The sequence below is a fragment of the Enhydra lutris genome, unplaced genomic scaffold (assembly GCF_002288905.1).
Source record: "Enhydra lutris kenyoni isolate GAN:26980312 unplaced genomic scaffold, ASM228890v2 scaffoldscaffold6, whole genome shotgun sequence".
Classification (NCBI taxonomy): Eukaryota; Metazoa; Chordata; class Mammalia; order Carnivora; family Mustelidae; genus Enhydra; species Enhydra lutris.
Genome location: NW_019154090.1, coordinates 16,624,570 through 16,649,121, shown reverse-complemented (window position 1 = coordinate 16,649,121; position 24,552 = coordinate 16,624,570).

The window sequence follows — 24,552 nt, the reverse complement described above, 5'->3', positions numbered from 1 at the left end:
TTCTACACTTCTCCACCAGGTCTTCTGGAATGCATGTTGTGGCAAAACTTGTCCGTTGCCCACTCAAATCTGTTCTTCCCTTCCTTGCTAAGTAACGGCATCCCAATTTTTAGCCATGCACCATGTCGCCCAGATGAAAGACTGTTTTTCTTTGACATACCTACATGACTAAGTTCTGAACAATAAAATGTAAGTAGACATTGACCTTCCAAGGATTCTTCTTAAAGTGAGGGAATAGGTTATTCTCATCCTGCTCCTCCACAGAACAGTGGCTGGAACTCGGGCAGCCACCTTAGACCGTGAGGTTCAGGTGAATGGTAGAGAGGTGAAATGGAAAGAGCTTAGGACCCTTTCAATTTTGTAGTATCACTAGACCAGCTGGGTTGTCTCCTCTGTAGCTTTTACCAGAGCTGGGAGTCTACTTTCATCTGGCTTAAGCCACAGTTGTTTTGAGGTTTCTTTATGCAGCTGAACCTAATCCTAATTAGTACACAGATGTGTCGGTAGGGCCTGAGGAGCCTATTGAAGTACCACTGGACCCAATTTCGCTCCACTCTCTCATATTATGTTGTAAGCAAGTCACTTCAGCTCTCTATAGTCACCTCAGTTTCCCCAGCAGTTAAATAGGAAGAAAACCGTGTGCTGTAATTGCTTCAAAAGGCTCTTGCGAAGCACGATTACCTAGTTCAGATATGATTTATGAAACACAAAGACCTACAAATATATAAAGGACTTTTATTTCCTCCAAACAAGATCATTTTTTTTAGAGAGAAAATGAAATACGAGAAACCCATGTATGAGAAGTCTCTTCTAATTAAGAAGAAGGAACTTAATCAGACCAGCGGGTTCTCTTCTCATCTCTGCCAGGTCATCTCTCCCGATCCCATCCAGGTGATTCTTTATTTTCCAAATGAGAATTTAATTTTGTTCCTACACCATTATTATATCTAAATTAAATATTTATTGGGCTGAATATCAATTGACTTTTAGAAATAAAGATTTGAAATTTATGAGCTAACCGAGTAATTCAATAATTATAAATTTCACAACTGAGCTTTGTAATCAATTACTGTTTAGTAATGATATAAATGCACGTTGTTCTCAGGAGACCCTGGACAACTATAAATTAGATTCTGCACACACAACAATCTGGCAACATCTCCACACAGGCTTTGCTTCTTCCAAGGAGTAACCGAGGCTGGGGATAAATCCCAAGCTGGCCTCCCTGGGCCCCGTGTCTGGACCCCAGTTCACCCATCAGTCAGGCTGTGCTGAGGCTAGACTTAATGAGCGCTCCCACAAAACAGAACTCAGACAATAAATCACCTGGAAAGAAAACCTCACAACCCAACTCAGACACTGCACAATGGGTGGGTAATAAAGACAATCATTCATGCATTTGCCCATCCAACAAACAGTTACCAAGCGCCTACCACATGCCAGGCACATCAGTGTAGGAAACAAAGTCACCTGCCCTTCTGGAAGGTGAGAATAAGAAGCAATGGACAATAAATAATGATCACCGTAAATAAGCAAATCGAACTGGGCTGAATATTGGCGGACTTTTAGAAATAAGGATGTGAAGTCCCCAAACCGAGAGTACGAAGAGGCCATAAATGCTACAAAGATTCATAAGCTAAGTGTTATCCTAATTTTATAAATAAGGAAACTATATGTGGGTTTCAAAGAGAAGTAACTTGCTCAAACTCAGAAACTAACAGATTTGGGATGTGAATTCAGATTCCAAATTCTAACCTTATCCTGCCACCAACACAAAATGGGTGGGTAAATCACCAACCTTCCACAAGCAACTGACCTCAGAGCTCAGGGACAAACAGAACAAATCCCTGTGAGTAAGCACCCTCGCCCCAAGTCCGTTAGAGACTCTGGGGTGGGGGAGGGGGGATAACGGGGATGGGAGTGGGAATAAGGCTGAGATGAAAGGAGCTCCCTGGAGTAGAGCGGACGGATGCCAGCACCTCTCAGCATCCACCATGCTTAAATCTAGACTCGGCTTGGGCAAAATTCCCATTTTAATTTCCACGTGATAACCGTGGGCATTATTTCCACTCTGAAAGAAACGTAAAGCAATCGTGTGGATCATTGTTCATTTGAAACCCGTTCTTTGTCTTCATCGGGCTGGCCAACTATAAGAGAATGCATTATGAATTTGGCTTCTATTGGAATGAAGCTTGGCAAAAAGAGGATTTTGAAACCTCCGGGGAGATCTCCGTCACAAACCCACAGATTCTGGTAATTGATGAGAGAACTTTCAAGTGAGCTCAGTGATTACATTTTGAATGCTTTTCTATTAATTATTAAAGGTAAATTATGTTGTTGAAAAGGAAAGCCATTGAAAGATGGTAATTTAAGGAAATAGGTTAGGAAGGCATTCTGGATAAGGTAATTGACTTAAAAATTGAAAGGCCTTTAGGAGAAGGTCTGTCAAAGATGGATTTAAACAACTGAAAATGGCATCCCTGCTATTTATATGTTGCTTGAAGAGGAAAAGAAAGCAGCTGAGGAATTGATAGAACCCGACCGAATATGAAGGAAGTTCTGTTGTTTTGTAAAGTGGGCTTGCCTGCTGAGAACAGCCCCCCGAAACCATCCTTCTCTTCCTAACGTTCCCTGGAGGAGTTCACAGGAGAAAAAGATGTCACCTGAATGCTGCCATTTTCCTGGGCTACCCACTTGCAACAGAGATGCCAACACCCGCCAACAAGACGTTTCCAAAGTCAGAGCACAGATTTTAGAATCACTGTATTATTTAAACACCCCACAACAAAATCCTGTTCTAAGAGTGACGCCAACCCCTCCATCATCCCGAATCTCCCTTCCACTCTCAGTAGGAGATGGGGGCATCCTGGAACAGCAATAGTGCAGCAGGAAAGATAGGAATAGGACACACAGCAGTGGCACTTACTAGCAGTAATAAACATCACGGACAACAGCTTTGGAGCCTGGGTCCCTCATAGTCACCTGGAGGGCTGCCCAGGAGAGCCACCCAACCAGTGACATCTGCACTAGAGTTTGCATGAAGAAAGGGACCTATGAGGGTGCCGGGGGGGGGGCTCAGTGAGTTAAGCTTCTGTCTTCGGCTCAGGTCATGATCTCAGGGTCCTGAGATCGAGCCCCGCATCGGGCTCTCTGTTAAGCAGGGAGCCTGCTTCCTCCTCTCTCTCTGCCTGCCTCCCTGCCTACTTGTGATCTCTCTCTGCCAAATAAATAAATAAAATCTTTAAAAAAAAAAAAAAAGAAAGAAAGAAAGAAAGGTACCTATGATCATCATTTTCATTCCTTCTTCCCAATGCCATAGGAAATGAAACATGGCAAGGATGAGTGGAGGGACAGAATTACTTATGGTTACAAACTACTTCTCCTTCCTCTGGATTCCTCCTGAACCCTAGCTGAAAAAAGATTGCAATCACAAAAAAGCCTCATCACAAAACAGACAGGTCAAGTCAATACCTTACTGCACCTGTCAGCATGAGTAAAAGCCAAAGAAGCCCGGAGGACCGGTCCCTCCTAGCACACCCCTTAGGCGTCCCCAGCCATGTTAGCACAGCCATGAACGTCAGCCAGGGAGGTGAAAGGCCAGGCCACTGCCCTAAGGGGCAATTCAGTGCAGATGCGGCCTCCTGGCACCAACCTAGGCCAGAGAGAGGTCAAAGGGTCCAAGATGGAAGATCACAGACGTGTCCTTTGCTGGGCATTCCAAAGAGCATTTCCCCGTGGAAGGGTACAGTGTCTGAACCAACAGAACCTGTCGCTCTCTTTCTGAGGGCAGGGGAAGCTCCTTCTCCGCAAGCAAGATTGGCACTAACCTTCACCTCTTGGTTTTGGAGACTCACCGCCTTGACTGATTGCTTTTCCCCCACTCTCTTCCCATAGCCACGATTCTGGGGTCTTCAAAATATTGCTGGCACTTCCATGCTGACAATGGCCACGGAGTAACAGGAGTTTAGGAAGGGTTTTACCCTTTCACAACAGCAGTGCTGGTCTTGCTAAGAATTATACTGTGCTTACAAGCACCGAACAAGGGAAGCCAATGTCAGCTAGAGACGTACGAAGAAGACCAAGATGGCTACCATCAAATCATGAGAAGCAGCACAAGTCTGTATCAGGTAATCACGTCAGAGGCCGAAGAAGACGGCCTGACCTCCTCCACTGGGCCAGGGAGGTGGTGTTCAACAGGGCACTTTCACAGACAACCATAAAAAAGGACAAATAGATCCCAAAAAGGCTCAGAGAACTTTTTTATAAAGGATGATAAAGAAATGACCAATTGTCGACTGATTTGCATTTGGTCTTATCTTGGACCAAGTGCTGCTATACCAATCCTATCTCAGATGACAAAATGCAAAAAGGGTCGAGCTCCTACCACAAGCACGTGGTTTGTACTCCAGACGGTCTCTGGGTTGCCAGCACACTCCTCTCAGCCTGTCCCAGCACAGCCGTTTGGGCCGGGTACCAAAATAGTTGAAATGGACAAAAAGCAGAATGTTACCTTCACTAGAGAGGACACCAGAGGAGAAAGTTCCAGCAACAAAAAAAAGACGTCTCAAATATCAAGAAGTGGGAGAAAGGATGTAGGTTCTCACCAGGCTCCCCATTTTTATTACTGCACCTGAATAAATGGATCTGGGTTTTAAGAAAACAGAAATGCCAAGCCCTTAGCTTCATAGGCCTCCAGCAAATTTCAAGGAAAACAAAACAAAACAAAACAAACAAAAAAAAAAACCTGCAGCCTACGAGCCATAAACCCACTGTCTAAAATTCACACCTGGCTGGGCTAGGAGTTTCAAAGTTAGGGCATTGTCTGGATCTTTCCCCCACAGTTCCCATGCTGTAAGCCTAAGAGAGGTGCCCCAAAGCCTTTTTAAACTATGCATACCAGTAGTATCAGGATAAACTCCCCCTCACCCCAGCTTGATATGTTTTTCTAAACTTGCATATTTACATATTCATATACACAGATTATACACATGTTTATATATGCATATATACAGGATGCATGGGTATATATAGTATTAAATTTTCTGTTCATCTACCCTACAGAGCTGTAAGCTCCAGGAGGACCCTGCTTCTTTGCTGGTTTTATTCACACTGACCTAGTCCTGAGCCTAGCCAGGTCAATCATAAGTTAATTCAATAAATGACTGAACCTTTGGTTTTAGACCTTGCATCTGGCAAAGGGGGAAGGGTATAGTGTTTGAAGGTAAGGCGGCCTCCCCAGCCTTTCAAATAAGCGCTAATCCTTAGAGTGTAAGGAGGGAAGGCAGAATTCTGACCCCTTCTGTCAGAGCCTCTCCTTGGGATTCTTCATAGTGTGCCCTGCAAAGGGTCTGAAATCCCCAACCCTCCTTGGGCTCAGCCGTGAGGGGCTGCAGTTCGGCCCCGCGTGCCTTTTCTGACCCCATTATCTTTCTACTCTAATGGGGAAAAGGGACTGATTCTCTGCCAACTTCCTCCCTTCCCTTTCCTGCCAAACAGAAAGCTGCCCGTTAGCTGTTCTCCTCCACCCCCACTTCCCCTTCCCCACTCCAAAGAGTTTTTTTAAGGATTTTGTGATACAGAATCAAGAGAACACAGAGAAAGAGCTAGAAATAGAGAGGACAGAGACAAAAGGAAAGAATTTAGGACGGGGGAAAAAAAAAGAAAAAAACAAAGCTGAGCTATGTTACAAAGACTTTACAAGGGCAGGAGAAAAAGCAGAACAGAAAGTTGTGATGTATTTGGACTCCCATAGTAATTTTTAATAGATGTCAATAACTAAAATGTCCTTTTCATGATCTTTGCGCTCCCAGAACACAAAGTCATTCAGAGACTGAACCACATGGGCTTACAGGTTCCTAAGAGTTACCGTTCACTGATAGAGCCAAGTGGGGATCCCAGTGCATCCCAGAAAAAGAGACAGATACTGGCGGTGGAAAACACAGGAATATACTGCCTTCTCCCTCTGCCCATCCCCCATCCTGGAATAAACAGCATCAGGTAAGCAGAAATTTTGCCAAGGCCTGATACCAGTGCAAGGGAAATTGCTTTAAAACTAAAGCTACAGGGGCACCTGGGTGGCTCAGTGGGTTAAAGCCTCTGCCTTCGGCTCAGGTCATGATCTCAGGGTCCTGGGATCCAGCCCCGCATCTGGGCTCTCCGCTCAGTGGGGAACCTGCGCCCCCCCCGCCCCGCCGCCCCAAGCCCCCGTCTCTGCCTGCCTCTCTGCCTACTTGTGATCTCGGTCTGTCAAATAAATAAATAAAATCTTAAAAAAAAAAAAAAAACAACACACATGACTTATCTCTCGTGCACTGCAAAACCAAAAAGAACGGCATCGAGACACCTTGGGGGTACAGACCTCTGAATATAACCTGCTACAGGACCTAGAGGAAAACTCCACAGATCTGCTCACAGAGCTCTGTTACTCAGGCCAAAACTGGAAGCACCCCACCCCATCTCCACTGTGTTATGCTTATTCCAAGACAGTCCTGCTTTTCTTTGGGATGTTCTGGACAGTAGTAAAGTGCCTTTTACATTCTTTTCACTTTCGAGAATTTTCAAGTTGTTCTGTAACGATTATGCATTGTTTCCAGGAATAATTTTTAAAACACCCCTGACAGAAAATAAAACACTCTCCCTTAAGGAAAGTTTAGGGTTTTAAAAATAACTTATTTTCTATTTAAAATAAAAATATCCTATTTGTCAAAGAATTCTCTCTCAAAGAAACATTTTAGACCTAGATGGATGTAGAGGGGATTTACTGACACAAGCTTTTGTTTTTTAAACAAATCTGGCATAATACTGATATCAAAAATCGACAAAGACCAGAAAAAAGAACTTGAAATCAATCTAACTTAGGAACATAAGCAAAATTCCTAATTAAGCACTTAGCAAATAGAAACTAGAAAACCATTTTTAAAATAACTATGTCCTAATGGAGTTCATCCCAAAAACGTAGCCTATGACAAATAATTACCATGTTAATACATTAAAGAGCAAACATTTTATGAACTCAGTAGATACCAAAAAAGCATTTAATCAAATTCCTCACTCATGCCTGAGTTAAGAAATTAAAACAGAACCCTTTCTTAATTCAATGAAAAATTAACACATATAACACACACACCACACACCACCACGCCACAAATGAACCAGCAGAGCACTCAAGGAAGAAACCCTGTAAGTGTTCCCATCAGAAAAAGGAAAGAACAAGGATGCCCATTATCACCAATGTAAGTAACAATGTTACTTAACATTGTAGTCTAAGTGCTATTCAATGCAATTATAAAAGAACGAAGTAAACAGTATATATCAGAGAGTAAAATCCTCTTTATCTGTAGCTGATTGCATACTTGAAAAACCCAACGTCAGCTGAGAAGCTAATAAAAAAAAAATTTTAGCAAGATTGAAAAACAAAAAAACAACAGCTTTTCACACTAAGAATATATAGACAGAAAGGAGGGGGGATTACTTCACAAAAGGAAAAAAATACATAAAAATGAATTTTACAAAAACATACAAAACGTTGGAAGGTTTTGGTGGAGGACAAAAAGGAACTACTGAATCCACAGAATATGTTTTCTTGTATTCTTTGTAATATCCAATTTTGTGATATTGTAGAGGTAATTCTAATAAAAAAATTCCAATTTATGAACCTTGACAACATGACTCCAAAATTCATCTGGAAGAATGGACTGAGCAGGAGTAGTCAGAAAAAAAAAATCTGAAAATGTGATTACTTTAAGGATTTGGGGTGAGTTGGCCTGCCAGATAGTAAAACATATTATAATGCTACAGTGCAAGAGACAAATATAACAGAATAGAATACCAGAAACAGATGCAAATGTATATGGAAATTTAATGTAAGATAAAAGAGACATTTCAAATCAGTAAGGAGGATAGGAAGGATTCAATAAATGATGGTAAAACAAGCAGCTCATCATTTGGAAAACTTGCATGAAAAGCATATATATATAAATTAAAGGCTAGAGAAAAAGGAATTTTATCATCTTGGTTTTATGTTAAGAAGAGCATTATCCAATCCAAGTTCAGAAACTGAATAAAATGACTTTTGATTCTATAAAAAATAAAACTATGCACAGAAATGGCATAAATACAGTTTAAATACAACAGCTTACCTTGGGGAAGAGAGAGTGGGCCTCAGTTGGAAGGGTATACAAGGGGAAAATCTGGAAATTCTGCATATCTTGGTGTGGATAATGGCTGCATGGATGTACGCATATGTAAAATTCATTGAGCCTCAGAGTTAAGACTTGTGCATATTATGTGTATAATATTTACTTCATTAAAAAAAAGGGAATAAGTCAAGCATTTATCCTACCATTCCTAAAGACTATTATAAGCAAAGACTTAATGAGGGAAAATTCTTCGTACAAAAGCTAACTTTTTTCTGCTAATAAATGCAAAAGGGCCAAAAGAATCATAAAGTCATGTTGTAATAACTGATCTAGAAAATGTCCGACAATGGCTATTAAAACCATTAGGGCAGTGGTTCTCAAACTCAAACATGCATCAGACCCACTTGGTAGAATGGTTAATTTTGTGTTTACTTGATTGAACAAAAAGTACCCAGGTATCTGGTTAACCATTATCCTAGGAATTTCTCAGAGGGTGTTGCTGGATGAGATTAACATTTAAATCATCAGAGCAGGTAGAGCAGATTGTCAGGATAATGTGGGTGGGCCTCATCCAATCAGCTGAAGGTCCGCATGCAACTAAAGGCTTGACTGCGCCTCCGAAGCAAGAGGAACTCTGCAGTGTGGGCTCTTCCTGGTTCTACGCACAATTGCCTTCAGGCTCGACCTGCGACACCAGCTCTGTGGGTCTCCAGTCTGCCGGCCTCCCTAATCGTGTGAGCCAATGTTTTATTATAAATACCTCTTCATATATGCGTGTATGCGCACACTAGTGAAATACAAATTGTTGGGTCCTACCCCTTGTGTTTCCAATTCAACAGACCTGAGCTGGGACACAAGAATTAGCATGTCTCACAAGTTCCCAGTTGAAAACGGTACCACAAGTTAAGGGACTGGGAACCACGCTGTGAAAACCAACACATGAGAAAAAAGGTTGACGGGAAATTTACAACAGATAAAATCAGGCTGGCAACACCTAAACTTAATTGATCAAGCCGAACTTCAATTTACAGGATACAGGGGAACGGTGACACGATACCACAATACCAGAAAGATGCGGTCAACCAAATCCAGTATATGGGGAAATGTACAGAAAATGACGACCCAGAGTCTTCAACAAATAAATGCCATGAAGAAAAGTGAAAGGGAAACTCATGGGTTAAAGGAAATTAAAAGACCTTTTTGGGTACTGATTCCAACCAGCAACCTTTTTCTTTTTAATTGAAAAGTTAAAGAACTAGCATCAGTTTTGTTACATGGGGTGACAGAATTCTATTTGCTTAGATTTTTGGACTAGGGTTTCTTGGCCTCGGCACTGTTGACATTTTGGGCCAGGTAATAGTCTTTGAGGGCTGTCCTGGGCACTGGAGGACATGTGGCAACATCTCTGGCCTCCACAGACAAGAAGCCACCTCCAGGTGGGACAACCGTCCAGCCACACGCCCCCTGGAGGGCAAAGCTGCCCCTGGCTGAGATCCACTCATTAGATACACCTTCTGAAGAACCTGCAGGTGATCTGATCTGGCTGGGTTCTTTTTTTTTTTTTTTTTTAAGATTTTATTTATTTTTTTGAAAGACAAGAGATCACAAGTAGGCAGAGGCAGGCAGAGAGAGAGGGGGAAGCAGCCTCCCCGCTGAACAGAGAGCCCGATGCGGAGCTCAATCCCAGGACCCCAGGATCATGACCTGAGCCGAAGGCAGAGGCTTTAACCCACTGAGCTACCCAGGTGGCCCTGGCTGGGTTCTTTAAGATACTCCAGAAAAACTACAGGGAGGTGAGATGTTGCTAGAACCAAAGAGCATGGGCAATCGCTGAAGCTGGGTGATTAAGTCCACGGGTATCATTACTCTACTCCTTATGCTTTTACATACCTTCGAACACGTCTGACAAAGTTTTACAAAACACATGTGCATACATAAATGCCGCAGAAACACATTTTTGACAGATGTTCGTGATGTTAATGCGGGGGGGGAGGGACACAGATCACCAGGCAACATGTATACGGTGACCACGTTCTGATGTAAAACAAAGACCCTCAGAGAGGAAAGGCATCCAAACATTTACACTGACAGTCCCCAGGTGGTGAAACCCTAAACATTCTCTTCTTCCAGTCCGTAGTTTTCGAAGCTTTCCCCATAAAATGTATATTATTCAATGTAAACAAATGTAACAAAAACTAATAAAGAAAGGTATCATTATAGAGACACACTGTGGGCAATGAAAGAAATAAAGAGACTATTCAAAGCAACCACAAGATCTCAAAATGTACAACAATCAAGGAGGCATTGAATTTCGAGGCAAAGAGATCTCAAAGTCCTTAGAAAATACTGATTACAGCATGCAAATTCAGTAATGTACATGTGTGGATGTGATGGGAGGGGTGTGTTTCCTCAGACTGACCTCGGGCATCTGAATTCCATTTGATCTCCCCTATTTCAGAAGGCAGAGTCACATGGAATAAATTTTAGACTTTTCTAGAAACAAAATATGGTATTTTCCCTGACGGGCATATATTTCGAGTTTTTTAAGTGATCACATTGGTGCTTAAATCCAGAGCCAAAGTGGAAAACTCAGCTATTAAGCTAGACTCGTGCCCTCCAAAGGTTCTAGGTAGCAGGGGTTTTGCTCTTCTGCTTTTCAACATCAAACAAATTATTTGCAATTTAATCACCTGTCGCTCTGTTCGGCTCGCCTAAGTGGCTGCAGCCTGACTTTGGTGCCAGTAAACAACAGTGAGCCAGATTGCCCGATGTTATGTTTCCTTAAATGGTATGTGGACTAAATTTCAGAGCCCGGTCTTCAACCCTCCCATGGTCTGCTCTGACATCTCCACTTTTAAGGGCTTCACCTTCTTGTGGAAGGGAATGACCGTGAAAGAAAAGACTTTGCCTTCTTCAGTGCTGTGTCCCTAGTGCCTAGCAGAGGGCCTGGGGTATAGGAGATGCAGGAAAGTAACAGCTGAAAAACAATTTGTTTCCCTCCTTTTTCCTGATATGGGGCCTTCTCAGGAAACATCCAGGATTCCTGGGACTACCAAATGGCCTGAATTATGAGCAGGACCGGATTCCATTACCATGCTGCTTACCCTCAGGACCCAGGCATGAACAAAGATGTGAACAGACCCCACCCATCCCTCCCTGTACTACACACACATACACACACACACACACGACTCTGCGACACCCCAGCCCATTGACTCCCTGGGCCTCAGCCAGTCCACGCTCCATCTCATTGTGTTCTAATAAAACTGATCTCCAGTATTAAAATTCGCAAGGCAGCATACATTACATATTCCCTCTCGCTGCAGATTTTATTCGGCCCCCAGTGTCTCCTGAGTGTATTTGAAGGCCTGTCCCCGTGGCCTTCCCCAGGTCCTCAGCAGCCCATAGCAGATTTTCCTGCTACACCTGGACATCTTCTGCTCAGTTCACTCCAGTGTTTGGTGTGAGAACAGACATCAAATCCTAGAATCGAAGCCAACTAAGCTAACCATACTCTTCCGCTCCTCTTCTCTGGCCTTCTGCTAAGACCCACACAGGATCCCCACATTGCCCGCCCCAAATCCTCTCCTGACCACCCCCCTTAAAGGTCTAATGCAACTTCCTCTGAAGAAAAGGAAACCGAGGCTCAGGAAGTTGAAGCAGCGTGTCAAAGGGAACATGAGGGGCAGTGCGGGGACTGAGACACCAAGGTTCTCCTGACCCCCAAGGGCCCAGGCTTCTTTCTCCAGGAGTCAGCAAGCTAAGCCCTGTGGGCTAAATTTGGCCCTCTGCTTTTTTTTTTTTTTTTTTATAAATAAAGTTTTATCAGAGCACAGCCACACACATTCATTTCCATATTGACTAGGACTCGTTTGGGTTACAATAGCAGGAACTGACTGTGACAGAGGCTATGCGAACCGCAAGCCTAAAATATGTACTATCTTAACATTTAACGAAAAAGTTGACTGACCTCTAACAGAGCTCAAAAGAACAAGAAGTGAGAGAGAAAAGGCAGATGCAGACTGTGGAATGCTAGCTGAACCCCTTGCTAGTCTCCTCAAAGGAGAGGAACGTGTGGACTCGTCAGGACAGAAGGTCATCGGACACCTCTTCCCCACACCTGGGGCATCTCGGTAGATGCCTTTGCAGAGATGCAGCTCTGCCCAGCGTCAGGCACCCATGGCTGTCCCCTCCAACACACACACACACACACACACACACGTACATGCTGAGTTCCAAGTGTGCCGTGGCTTGCCCAAGTAGGTCCGGAATATTAGCTTCAGGCTGCACTAAAGAGCCTCTCGGCCCTACAACCCAGGGAAGGCCGAGACACAGGACACATCTGCAGGCAGGAAGCCTTCTCCAGTTCATGAGAAAATGCATGGTTTTGGAGAGTCAGACTGTCTCGATTCAAGTCCTGTGGCGGCTCACCTCATCTGCTGGGAGACCTGGGGTTATTTCTCTTCAGCAGTTGTGAGAAGGATTCCCTAAGGCCTTGTGCGTGGGGTTCAGAGAACCATGGACCACCCAGCAGGTGCTGAGTCGGGGCGCCTGGAAACAGCTCCTGTGGGGAATGCCTTAGACATGTGGACAACCCGGTAACACATACAAGATTCGAGGATCCAGAAGAGCCTCTGACACCCAGGGGCTGGTGCAAGCTTCTCCCATTCCAAGGGCAACGCTCACAAATGCAAACCAAAACAAAAACCCCCGAGGTCAGAACTGGCCGCCCTGCTTGGCCTGGAACACGGCGACCGAGAAAGCACACATAGGAGTCCAGCCGGCTTGAGTTCCCCCTTTCCCCAACCGAGCCACGTGGCGCTGGAGGAGTCCGTGGGTCTCTTTGAGCCTCAATTTCCTCATTTGTAGGGGACAATAGCCTCTACCCCACAAGCCCACCATGAGGATGGAAGCGGGCCCTTGTACTGAGCTCAGGTGGGGACTGCTGTGGTCATTTAGACCAGTAACAGCTCAGCCTGGAAACGTGCTGCCCGGTCCGACCACCCCTGGGTCTCTGTCCCGGACACAAAGCCCGCTGAGCTGTGACTTGGGCACTAACAGTGTCCCCTTGAGCTCAGTCACAGTGGACCCTCCTTCCCTTCCATGCCCAAGTGGCTTGACCACCCTCTGTTCCCCAGGGCACCCTCACACACCCTGGCAGCCCGCCTTACCATCAACCCCGCTCTAGGGCGGTTATGGCAACCCGAGACCAAGTCACAGCCGGTAGACACAGGGCCACCGTCACACAAAACAGACATGCTGACGCCCCACACTGGCTCCCCAGGTTCCTCCCTGCGTGGCTGTCGGAAAGCCACTCTCCTATCTGGACACAGACTCGGTTCTCTGTGAAGCCCATGCGGCTGGATGAACCCCTGCCCCTCCCACCCCGCAAGCACGGCAGACACCTACCCGGACTCCGGGGCAGCCAGCCAGTGTTCGTCACCAACTCCCACACCCTTTCCACCCCCAAGAAATCCTTTCCCCAGTCAAGAGCCAAGGTGGGACAGCCAGGAGCATTCTCTCCAGGCAGGTGGCTGATGGACTGCAGGGAACCCAGCAACCCCCGAACCACTGCCACCCCAGAACTCTTACTCTGTCCTCGTGCATCCTCAGTCCTGCGTTATCCCGCCGCGCTGGCTTGCAGGGACCCACGGTGCTCCCCTGAGGCCCTCCCAGCCCCTTCCTTCCGGTGGCCCTGAATGAGCTGGGAGCCAGCGTCGGGCACGCTGGTGTGCACACCACCACCAGATGGGCCTCACCTCCGCCACGTGGGGCTCATTCCCCACCCCATGGGGCACACCCCTGCCCCCCCATAGAGCTCATCCTCTACCCCATAGAGCATGCCCCTGCCACGTGGGGCTCACCCCCACCCTTTGGAGCATGCCCCCACCAGGTGGAGCTCCTCCCTCCCTCGGCTGGCGCACGTCCCACCAGGTGGAGCTCCTCCCCGCCACGTGGGGCTCACTCGTCCCTGCCACGTGGGGCACACCTCTGCTGCTGGGGCTCATTCCCCACTTGATGGAGCTCGGCCCTGCCATGTGGGGCTCATTTCCCCCACCCCATGGAACACACCCCCGCTGCTCCGCGGACCCATTCCCCACCATGCGGGGCTCATTGCCACCACGTGGGGCTCATTCCCGCCACTCGGAGCAAACCCCTGCCCCATGTGGCTCATTCCCCATCTCATGGGGCACACCCCTGCCCCCGTGGAGCATTCCCTGCCACATAGGGGCTCATCCCCTATCCCTGGGAGCACCCTCCCGCCACGTGAAGCTCACCCTTGCCACATGGGGCTCATTCCCCACCCTGGAGAGCCTGCCCTTGCCCCCTCAACCCATTCCCCACCTCATGCGGGCTCGCCCCCTGCCCTGGGAGCTTGTCCACACCACAAGGATCTCTTCCACAGCGGGCCACCTATCCGCTTCCAAGTGGTGACAGGAGATGACACCCAAGAAGCCCTGGAACCAAACCAGCAAGGAGCCACGTGCTGTATCTGACCCCATTCCCCTCAGGGCATTGGAAGTTCATCCTCTGCCTACTCACTAAGGAGGAAACCAAAGCTGGCAAATTCACGGTGACCCAAGTTAGAAAACAACCACGCCAGGGCGAGAACCCAGAAAACATGCCAAAGTGGGTGTTGCCAGCTCCTTTGCCACAGGGGGGCTTCCTCCTTGTCCTCCTTCTCCTTTTCTAGGGCACAGAGTGCGGTGGGCTCCTGGCAAGATGAGGACACAAAAGACTTAAAGGGCTTAACATAGAACAGAAGCAACATTTTAGGGGTTTGGGAGATTTCTGTAAAGGTAGTCCAGAAATACAGTGAAATGTACAGCAAACAATAAAATCTCCCTCCTCCCCCTGACCAGCAGCAACCCAGTTCCCTCCCCTGGGAACACAGTAGCACTTTCTTGTGTTTCCTTCTGCTGTAATCTATGCATAAGCCCATGTTTATACAAATGTGGGTGTTGTGTGTACAAATGTGGGTGTTGTGTATATCCTTTGTTATACAACTGATAAGCGCCCAAAGTTCTGTGCCTTGCTTTTTTCAACTGATAAATCTTGGATACTGCTCCGGGCTAATGCTCAGACATCTTACTCTTTCTGTCCAGATTATGGACGTCTGCCTTTCTGTCCAGTCTTCCACAAGCAGGAAGAAAGTGGCAACCAACATCCAGTATGTACGTTCTCCGCACGTGAACACTCACACAGACACACACTGTGATGCTTCAGGTGGAATTCTAGAAGTGGAACTACTTTTTTTTTTTTTTTAAGGATTTTTATTTATTTATTTGACAGAGATCACAAGTAGGCAGAGAGAGAGGGGGAAGCAGGCTCCCCGCTGAGCAGAGAGCCCGATGCGGAGCTCGATCCCAGGACCCTGAGATCATGACCTGAGCTGAAGGCAGAGGCTTTAACCCACTGAGCCACCCAGGTGCCCCAAAGTGGAACTACTTTTAAGTGGACGAGAATCAGCAAATCTTCTCCAGGTGGGAATGTGTGTTTATCCATACAATGGGATGAGAATTTCCGGTTGTAGAACATCAAAGCTACGTTGGAACTCATCCTGTTTCATTTCATCTACTTTCCTTTGGGTCTGTTGGTCCTCAATTTCATCCACACTTTGGGATATTAATGCCCCCATTCAGCGTTTCATATTCGCTGGGCCTTCTTAATCCAGTTTACTTTCTTGAGGCTTAATACCCTTACAGAACCGCCGTGTGTGAAATTATCTTTTACAATGCAGAATCCAAGCAGTTTATAGTTTTCAGTCAATTACTCCCAACTGCCAGAGCTGTGCTCAGGATAACATTTCTGGCTAAACTTCTTCGTGGATCATGAATTCTTAGACACCACTAATCCTGGTGTCTGGTGAGGCCATAGATTCAGACTCGCACCCAGGGCAAAGATTTGCTTCAAACTGGGAAATTCATACCCCTAAGCCACAGGTGTTCTGGAAAATTTTAGCACAAATACTGGTCTGATAAAGTGGATGATATTCCCTAGCTACTGATACACAGTTAACTTTTAAGAAATCCTGTAGCAAATCCATCTGTAATTTTTTTTTCTTAAATCCTTCTGGTTAATAATTTTTTTTTTTTAATCACTGGCCATTAATTCAGCTCTATCAGTCAGCTTTCCCTGTGTATAGACAACCCCTAGGGTGCCCGGGTGGCTCAAATGGTGAAGCGTCTGTCTTCGGCTCAGGACATGATCCTGGAGTCCTGGGATCAAGTCCCGCATCCGACTCCCTGCTCAGTGGGGAGCCTGCTTCTCCCTCTCCCTCTATTGCTCCCCCTGCTTGTGCTCTTTCTCTCTCTCTCTCAAATAAATAAATAAAATCTTAAAAAAAAAAGACAACCCCTAAAACTTAGTGGCTTTGAACAAGCACCATTTATTTACTTCTCATGATACTATGGGTCAGAACATTGACCTAGGCTGAGGTCGGTGGTTCTTCTAATGATCTTGGCTAGTGGGTGACTAGCAGCTGCTCAGGGGCTCTGCTTCTAGGGTGGGTTAGTTACTAGCTGAGGTGATGGGGAATCGGGGTCCTGAATGTGTCATCCCCCACCAGGTGAACATGGGCTTCCCCATACAGAGGCTGATCCTAGGGGCAGAAGAGGTGCACACATTCTTTTCAAACCTCAGCGTAGTGACACATTTACTACTGTCCCATGGGTCAAAAGGAGTCAGAGGACTAAGTTCAGATTCCAAGGGTGAAGGTACAGAGACTACCTCTCCATAGAAGGAGCCCTAAGGTCAGAAGGCAAAGACACAGGTCCAGGTAAGGGGGAGAACTGGCCACACCCGCTGCTTATAAGCTCATCAAACTTAAATGATCTTTATGCAGGGCTTTGCAATATAGAACTGCTCTCACTCACACTGAATTCATTCCTAGAATAGTTTCCTAAAATAAGATCCACAGAAAGCAGCCACTGGAGAGACCTCCAACGTCAACAGAACCACTCCAACGTCAACAGAACCACTCCAAGTCATCCCATGACGAGCACCCGGGATAGCCTTGATCCAGATGTGGCAGGCCTCTGAGGGGCTTTCCTCAAGGCGACCATGGTGCAGAAGAAAGAGCACCCACCACAGGGTGCGGGGGACTCCAGCTTAACCTTAGCTCTCAGAGCAGATTATTTTAGTGCCACACGCCATCCCCTCCTTCCTTGGCCAACAGGGGAGGCAGAAGCGACACAAGGAGGCCTGCTGAGAGACTGCAAATGAAACAACTTTGTGCCTAGGCCCCAGGCACCTGGGAGAGCCCAGTGCTACGTGGAGAAGACCTTGAAACAGTGAATTAGGCCCCAAGTTCTAAAGGGACTTGATTACTCAAATAAAAACAATCAGTGTGGGCAGGAGGCTGGAAAGAAGGCCACGACTATAAGCTGGCATTCAAGGGAAACAGAACAAGTGTGGCCACGGGGCACAGGGCGGCACCCTGGTCAGCCAGGGATGTGAAATTTTAAAGAGGGCAGAACTATGTGTTCTCTGAGCCCTCCATGCCTTGGACCAAATGCCCCTTCTTCCCAAAGGAGAGTGAGTCCCCAGGAGTCCCTGCTGGGGAAAGAGCCCTCCGTGACGAAAGACAGGTGCGTGAATACACGGGGCTCCGTTACCGGCCTGAAGAAACCGGGCTGCTTGCTCTCTAGAAAAGGAAACACACTCCCCACCACAACACTTTGGTGTTTCCAGGTACATAACCAGAGCAATAGCTATGGCTTGTTAACTATCCGCCATACAGCAGATCCTGCCATTCGACCCACCTACATTCAATCACTAGCATTCGGACCACAAATATCCCCTCAGTGGCTTCCACGGAGTACCCACGGCGCACAAGGGCCTGGGGAAGCAGGGATTCTATGCGGCAGAACAGCATCTGCCCGATGAAACCTTAAGGACTGATCACGGTCACCGATGCTACGGATGCCACCACACCACCAAGAGAAGATTGTGTGGAGCTTTTCTGATCCCCATGGGCCAGCTTTACAGACGTTTCCTCAGTGACTCCCATGAATACCACTAGAGATAGGCACTGGGAGCTACACGTTACAAGTAAGTGAACTGAGGCACAGGGAACTTGTCCAGAAGCACATAGTCGGCCTGTGGCAGAGCTGGATTCAAACCAGGGAGAATCACACTTTCCGGGGGGGCCCCGCCTTAGCAAGAGCTCCTCCTCTCCCAGTAAGGAGGGGGTCTCAGGGAGCAAGCAAGGGGCCCCAGCTGGGAGCAGAAGCCTCCCCTCCCCCTCACCATGGGTTATCTTCAACAATCCCCTCCATCTTCTCTTCCTAAGGCTCTCAGACAAAGGCAAGTGTTGCCCATTTCTGCAGTTCCTCTCCCTCCTCTTTTGGACTCTTCCACAGTCTTCAGCAAATTGATCTAATATAAATTCAACAGCTCACTGGCTCTAAATCTCAACCTTGGCTCTTTATCTGCCTAAAGGGCTCACGGGGTTGCTAACTCGGCACTTGAATAAAATCTAACACTTACACATTCATGCATTCACTCATTCATTCAACAAAACTCACCAAGCACCCACTAAATGCCAGGCTCGGCGTGAGAGCGCCAAGATGCTCTCGAGTTTTATGCAGGGTGGGGTGATGGGGTTACACTTGTGAAAAAGGTCACCATGGCCCCTGCGGGAGGTCAGAGTATGGGGAAGTGGGGGGTGGGTGAGGTCCGAGGGATGTCAGCCTGAACTAAGCCAGCAATGACAGGAACAGAGAAAAGCAGGCAAGACCCATTCTGGTTTGGGGTTCCAATCTTAGAAGAGGAGTTCTGACCACAGATACTGCTTAGGGGGGTCCTGTCACATAAATGGAACGGGTATGGCTGATATCACGTAGGGTGACAACTCTCCAATGAAGGCAAAATCTGATCCAGACTCCTTGGGAAGCTGTATGCAGGCTTCTCTCCCCCAGACATTCTGCTCTGCTGCCCAAGGCAGGAACTGGGCACTTCCGCTTGCAAAGATTCCCCATGCAATCTCCCCGTCTGAGCCCAGCAAGAACCACCTACAGGTGCAAAGTAGAGAGGGAGATATTAACCTAGCACAGAGCCCCAGTCAACTCCAACCAAGAGAACAAGCCCACAGAGAAGACTGGAAAGCCACTACCAGAACCCCACCGCCAAACAAGTCAGTGGAGGAAGACCAAATGGTCAACAGCACTGAATACAGTGGGACAAAGGCTGGGAGAAAATCTGGGGTCTGTGCTTCTTCATTTGCTAAAACGAATTACGTGAACATATATACATGCCAACGGGAAGGTGTCTTGGGGGTCCCCAAGACCAACCCTAGGTTCAGTGGTTTGCTGAAGGACACACAGGACTCAGCATAGAGTCCCACCCACAGCTGTGATGGACTGTAGTGAGAGGACACAGAGCAAGTCGGTAAAAGGAAAAGACACATGGGGTGAAGTCTGGAGGACCACATGCGAGCTCCCCAGAGTCCTCTCCCAGTGGAGTCACACAAGAGGCGCTTAATTCCTCCAACGATGAGTTGTGACAACATGTATAAAGTTGTTGTCTAAGAGGGGGTTCATTAGAGACTCAGTGCCCAGGGTTTTTTCTGGGAGCTGTTCATGCAGGCACCCCTGCCCAGTACATTCCAAAATTTCAGGCTCTCAGAAAGAAACCAGGTGTAGCATAAACAACACTGTTTGTTCTAACACTTAGTCACAGAGAGCTGGTCCTATCAGTTTGGGAATGGTGCGAAGACTCCTGAAATCCCAGTTCTCAGGGGCAGGAAGGAAGCTTTATAGAACAGGGAGGCCATCTTGCCCTAGGTTTCAGGGGCCAGCAGCCCACACAGCCGGCAGCAGGACAGAGAGGGGACTTTCATCTGATGCCTGATGTTTTCTGTGAGGAGAGACCCCGCCAGACATGGAAACAGATGTGGCAGTGTGCAGGAGCCTGGGGAAATGTTGGCCAGGCCCAGGGAAAAGTTAAAGAGCCAAGCTGCAGGCTGGAAGAAGCTGGGCACCATACATTTATTGAGGCCACATTTTTAAGGTTTGAGAAATTTTCCCAGCAGCATCTAGCCACCTAATAAAAGGGACACAAGAAAATGAGCTGAGTTTGTTCAGTGTCGGGCTCAATGTAGGGTCCCCAACTGCGGTTCCAGGAAGGAGAATGGCAGATGTGAAGACTATGGAATCCATGTAGACTTGGAAAGAAATGTCATAAAAGGAGGCACATAGACACCACATAGACACATCATGACATAGGCAGCTCGATCCATAAGGGCAATTTCACTAATTGTAGCAATTAGACCAGGGTGATATCTAGAAATCACCTTGGCAACAACCCCATCTAATGCTTGAATGCCTTCCATACGATCCCAGGCAAATGGTCATGGGGTTCTCCATGAATACATTGGGTAACAGAAAACTCACCACCTTTCAAGGAATCCACAAATTTCTGGGCATTTGTATCCATGAGAAAAGTTCCACCTACCACCAAGAGATCAACTGCCTGCTGGAAATTTTGGACTCTGGTTCTGCCATCCACGGCTACACAGAGCAAGGATCCAAGATGGCGTACCATACCTCCCATGCAACCACGCTGGTGTTAAACCCTTGGCTCTTCCCACTGCATGGGGATCCATCACTCCCAGGAGTCAATGACCATCTGTGTGCCAATGGCTCCAAGATCTAAAATTCCAGCTTCTCTCCAAACTCCAGACTCAAAAACTCCACTGTTTACCGGATACTCGCACTGCAAAACCCCACAGGCACTCGTCCTCTGCATGCACATGTATCTGACCTTGTGATCTTGGCCCCACAGAACCAAACACTCTGCATGGGATGATGGATCCTACCCCGTTCCCAGCTGGGCATCAATTTTTACTTTCTCTCCTCAAATATCCAGTGAATCACCTGCCTGTTGATTCTCCCTCCTAACTGGTTCTCTGGTCCATCCACCCAATGCCCTCCATCCTCACTGCCATGACCATAGTCGAGGCCACCACTATCTCTCAAAGACGTTGCCTCACTCATCTCCTGTCTGACACCTTGTCTTCTCCACCCCTTTTACTGGCCTGGAAGTAAAAGTGATGCTTTAAAAGGCAAAGCTGGTCACAGCATGTCACTGCCTAGAACTCATGAGTGGCTCCCACTGCCATGAGGATACAGCCATAACTCACCCCCATGGTGTGTATTTCTCTGTAAGAGCTGCCTGGTCACCTCTCTGGCTTTACCCCTTACTCTATAGCACCGTCGGACTCTATACTCCAACCACATTTAGCATTTTGTCCCCCAGAGCACCATGCTGGTTCACCTCTGAGCCAATGCAAAGACTATTTCCTCTGCCTTATCCCTACCCGCCCCGCTTCTACACGCAATGCTGGATTTCCCCTCCATTTTCTTGCTGTTTCATAGTTATCTGTCCATTTATCTACCTCCTTCCAAAGTCTCTGATCTCCCAGGAGACATATCTGTGTTGCTCACCAATGTCTCCCTAGCCCTGACACATCAGAAACCCTCTATAAACACTTGTTGAAAGAAAACAAGAATTTCCATCTGTCAGTCACCTCCAATAGTCTGTTTCCTATACTTTTATTAATGCAGCCCCAAATAACATCATTTTTTTTTTTAAGTTGCCACAGTTCACTATAGATGTACATGTAATTTCCCCCTTGATTGAACACTTCAAACTCTTTTCCATTACCTACTGCTAAACCAGGTCTACCCCACCTGACACCCAGGCATTTCCACAATTTAAGTACTTGCTGCAGGAGTTTCTTATAAAGACAGAAAGAAGGAAAACCCATTTTCAGGATGAAAAAGGAACATGAACAGTTTCAGCTTCCATTTTTCTCTGGTTCTGCCCCTGTTCACAGATTAATTTCTGGCACCAGGATCTGTGGCCAGATAGCAGAGAATCATACAGAAACGCCTTCCCCGACTCACAGAAGCCAGCAAGAATCACTCTCTTCACAATCGTCCATTTTACAATGTGTCTAATTATAACTGAATAAATTACTTCTGCCATTCTGCAGAAATACTTAAAATAAATAGCTCTCATTCCTTGAATTAAAATCATAGTCTTTTGTTCACTGTTTTCTATTTCATAAAGCAACAGAGCCTGTTGATTAAAGATCATTTATAGGACTTCATTTTCCATCTATTTTATGATATCACTTTAAAATACCCCCAAATATTCAGCTGCAAGGAGGGATAAGAACTACTGGAAATTGGCTCTTTGAGACTTTTTGATGAGAAATGAAGTTGTGGATGTAACTCTCAACGAATGAACATATATTAGAAAAGCCTATTTTAATAACTGCTTGGTTCTTCTCCCTGAATTTTTTTTCTCTCCCCAACTTCCTATATTTTTCTTGAGATTACAACATAATCCCCACTGACACACTAAATATTACCTCTCTGTGGTGAATGGATGACACTGAGACAATAAATCACTTTGAGCTAACACAATATGCCAACCAGCCCCGGCTAAGCCAAATATTTGACAAAAGACATACAAACGGAAATTTAGCAAGGCAGGAACACTTTGGGAATTATGTCCTGAATATCAACCATCTCTAGTACCTCCTCAATGGAAAAACCAGATGTGCAAGGAGATCATATGTGAGTGTGTAGAATGATTCTAGGACCAGCCTATCCCGGGAGACCTCCCGGGCCTGGCCTTGTTGACCCTGCGTCACAGTGATTCTAAACAGGCCTTCAGATATGCCCTCAGCGGGCAGGAGGAATAGACTGTGTTCACAGGTCATCTGAAATCCCGGAACGGGAAGACAAGAGCATGGCTGGCCAGTGCCGGAGACCCTCCCAGAGCCGCCCAGCAGCATCTCTCTGACTCCAATCCCTCTGCCCCTCACCTTCCGCCAGAAACACCAGTGATAATTCATCCCAGCTTTAGTCGAACCAAGCACACTCAGCCCTGTGTCATCCCTCTGGATGTGTCCTTCAGGAGCCACTGAAGGGGCACCAGCTTGGAGACATGTTCTGGCAGCCCCCAAATCGAACTGACTACCTCCTCTCCTGTGCCCACCAGCTAGGGGCTCAGTAACTACCCTGAGCCTGAATTCTCACTTACCAGAAACCCACCCCCATGCCTCAGTTCCCCAACCCTCCAGTGAAATGAAAGACAACATATACCCCCCTCAAAGAATGGACATGAGGCTAATTCTTGTTGCAAAATAGAAAATAAATGCCAGGGGTGCCTAGGTGGCTCAGTGGGTTAAAGCCTCTGCCTTCAGCTCAGGTCATGATCCCAGAGTCCTGGGATCGAGCCCCACAGGGGACTCTCTGCTAAGCAGGGAGCCTGCTTCCTCCCTTCTCTCTCTCATCTCTCTGCCTGCCTCTCTGCCTACTTGTGATCTCTGTCTGTCAAATAAATAAATAAAATCTTTAAAAAAAAAAAAAGAAAGAAAAGAAAAGAAATGCCAGCCACCATCGTCATCCTCACTCTACACCCTCCTCCTCAGAGATCCCTCAGGAGTTCATTCGCCCCACAAGACCGAAGACTTCTCCATAGCAGAGACGGAAGCCCATGCACAGAGCTCAGCGCCACATAAATGTGTGTCGAACACACGAAGGAACTCAGTGATATTTACGTTCTGACCAACTGAGGTAGGATTCAATAATGCATCCCACAGGCTCTTGTTTGCTAACATTTTGAGTCTATATAGGAGAATGCGATGAAAAGTAGAAGACCTGAGGAAGGGGGAGGAGAGCAACTCTGTATTATGTTTCTCCGCATGTTTGTAAGTCCTCCTTCTCCATCAGGCACCTGCAGATCCCACGGCTGCTAGCTGTCTACACAGTACTCCTCCAAGACAGGCACTATCCCTGTACCTCGGTCTGTGGACAGACCTCCAAGGGGCCTTGAGATGAATGGGGACACTGGTCAAAGCAAAAGGCAGACCACACAACCTAGTACCCTCACCCCTGACAGTAAGTACGTCCAGTACAGTTCGTCCCATCCAGATCCCTCCCATGGGACCAGACTCTGTGCGTAACTCCACAGCCCTAGACAAGAGTTTAAACCTGCAAAAGATCTCCTTGAGCAAAGCAAGAGCTCTGCCTGTGGTAGTTGCAGAGAAGGTGGGATAAAAATTCCCGGGGGGCCTCCTCAACACAGGTTGCTGTCATCACACCCCCAGGCTATGGGAGGTGCGGTCTGCCTCCACACGGAACCTCATCTCCTGTCCCACCCTCACTCCTCACAACTGACCCTGGCTCCCAGCTCCAGGAAACCCATAGTTTGAGAATGTGCCACAGTTGTTCCCACCCCCCGCTGCCCTCACACATCTGTCACTCAGGCCTGGACAGCATTCGCACCAACCCCCCATCCCATCTCTGGGGCGAGGGGTATCCAATGCAATCATTTCTGTCTATTTCTTCCAAACCCCTCACCACCCTGTGAGGCCTTTTGGACCCTCTTCTTCGGA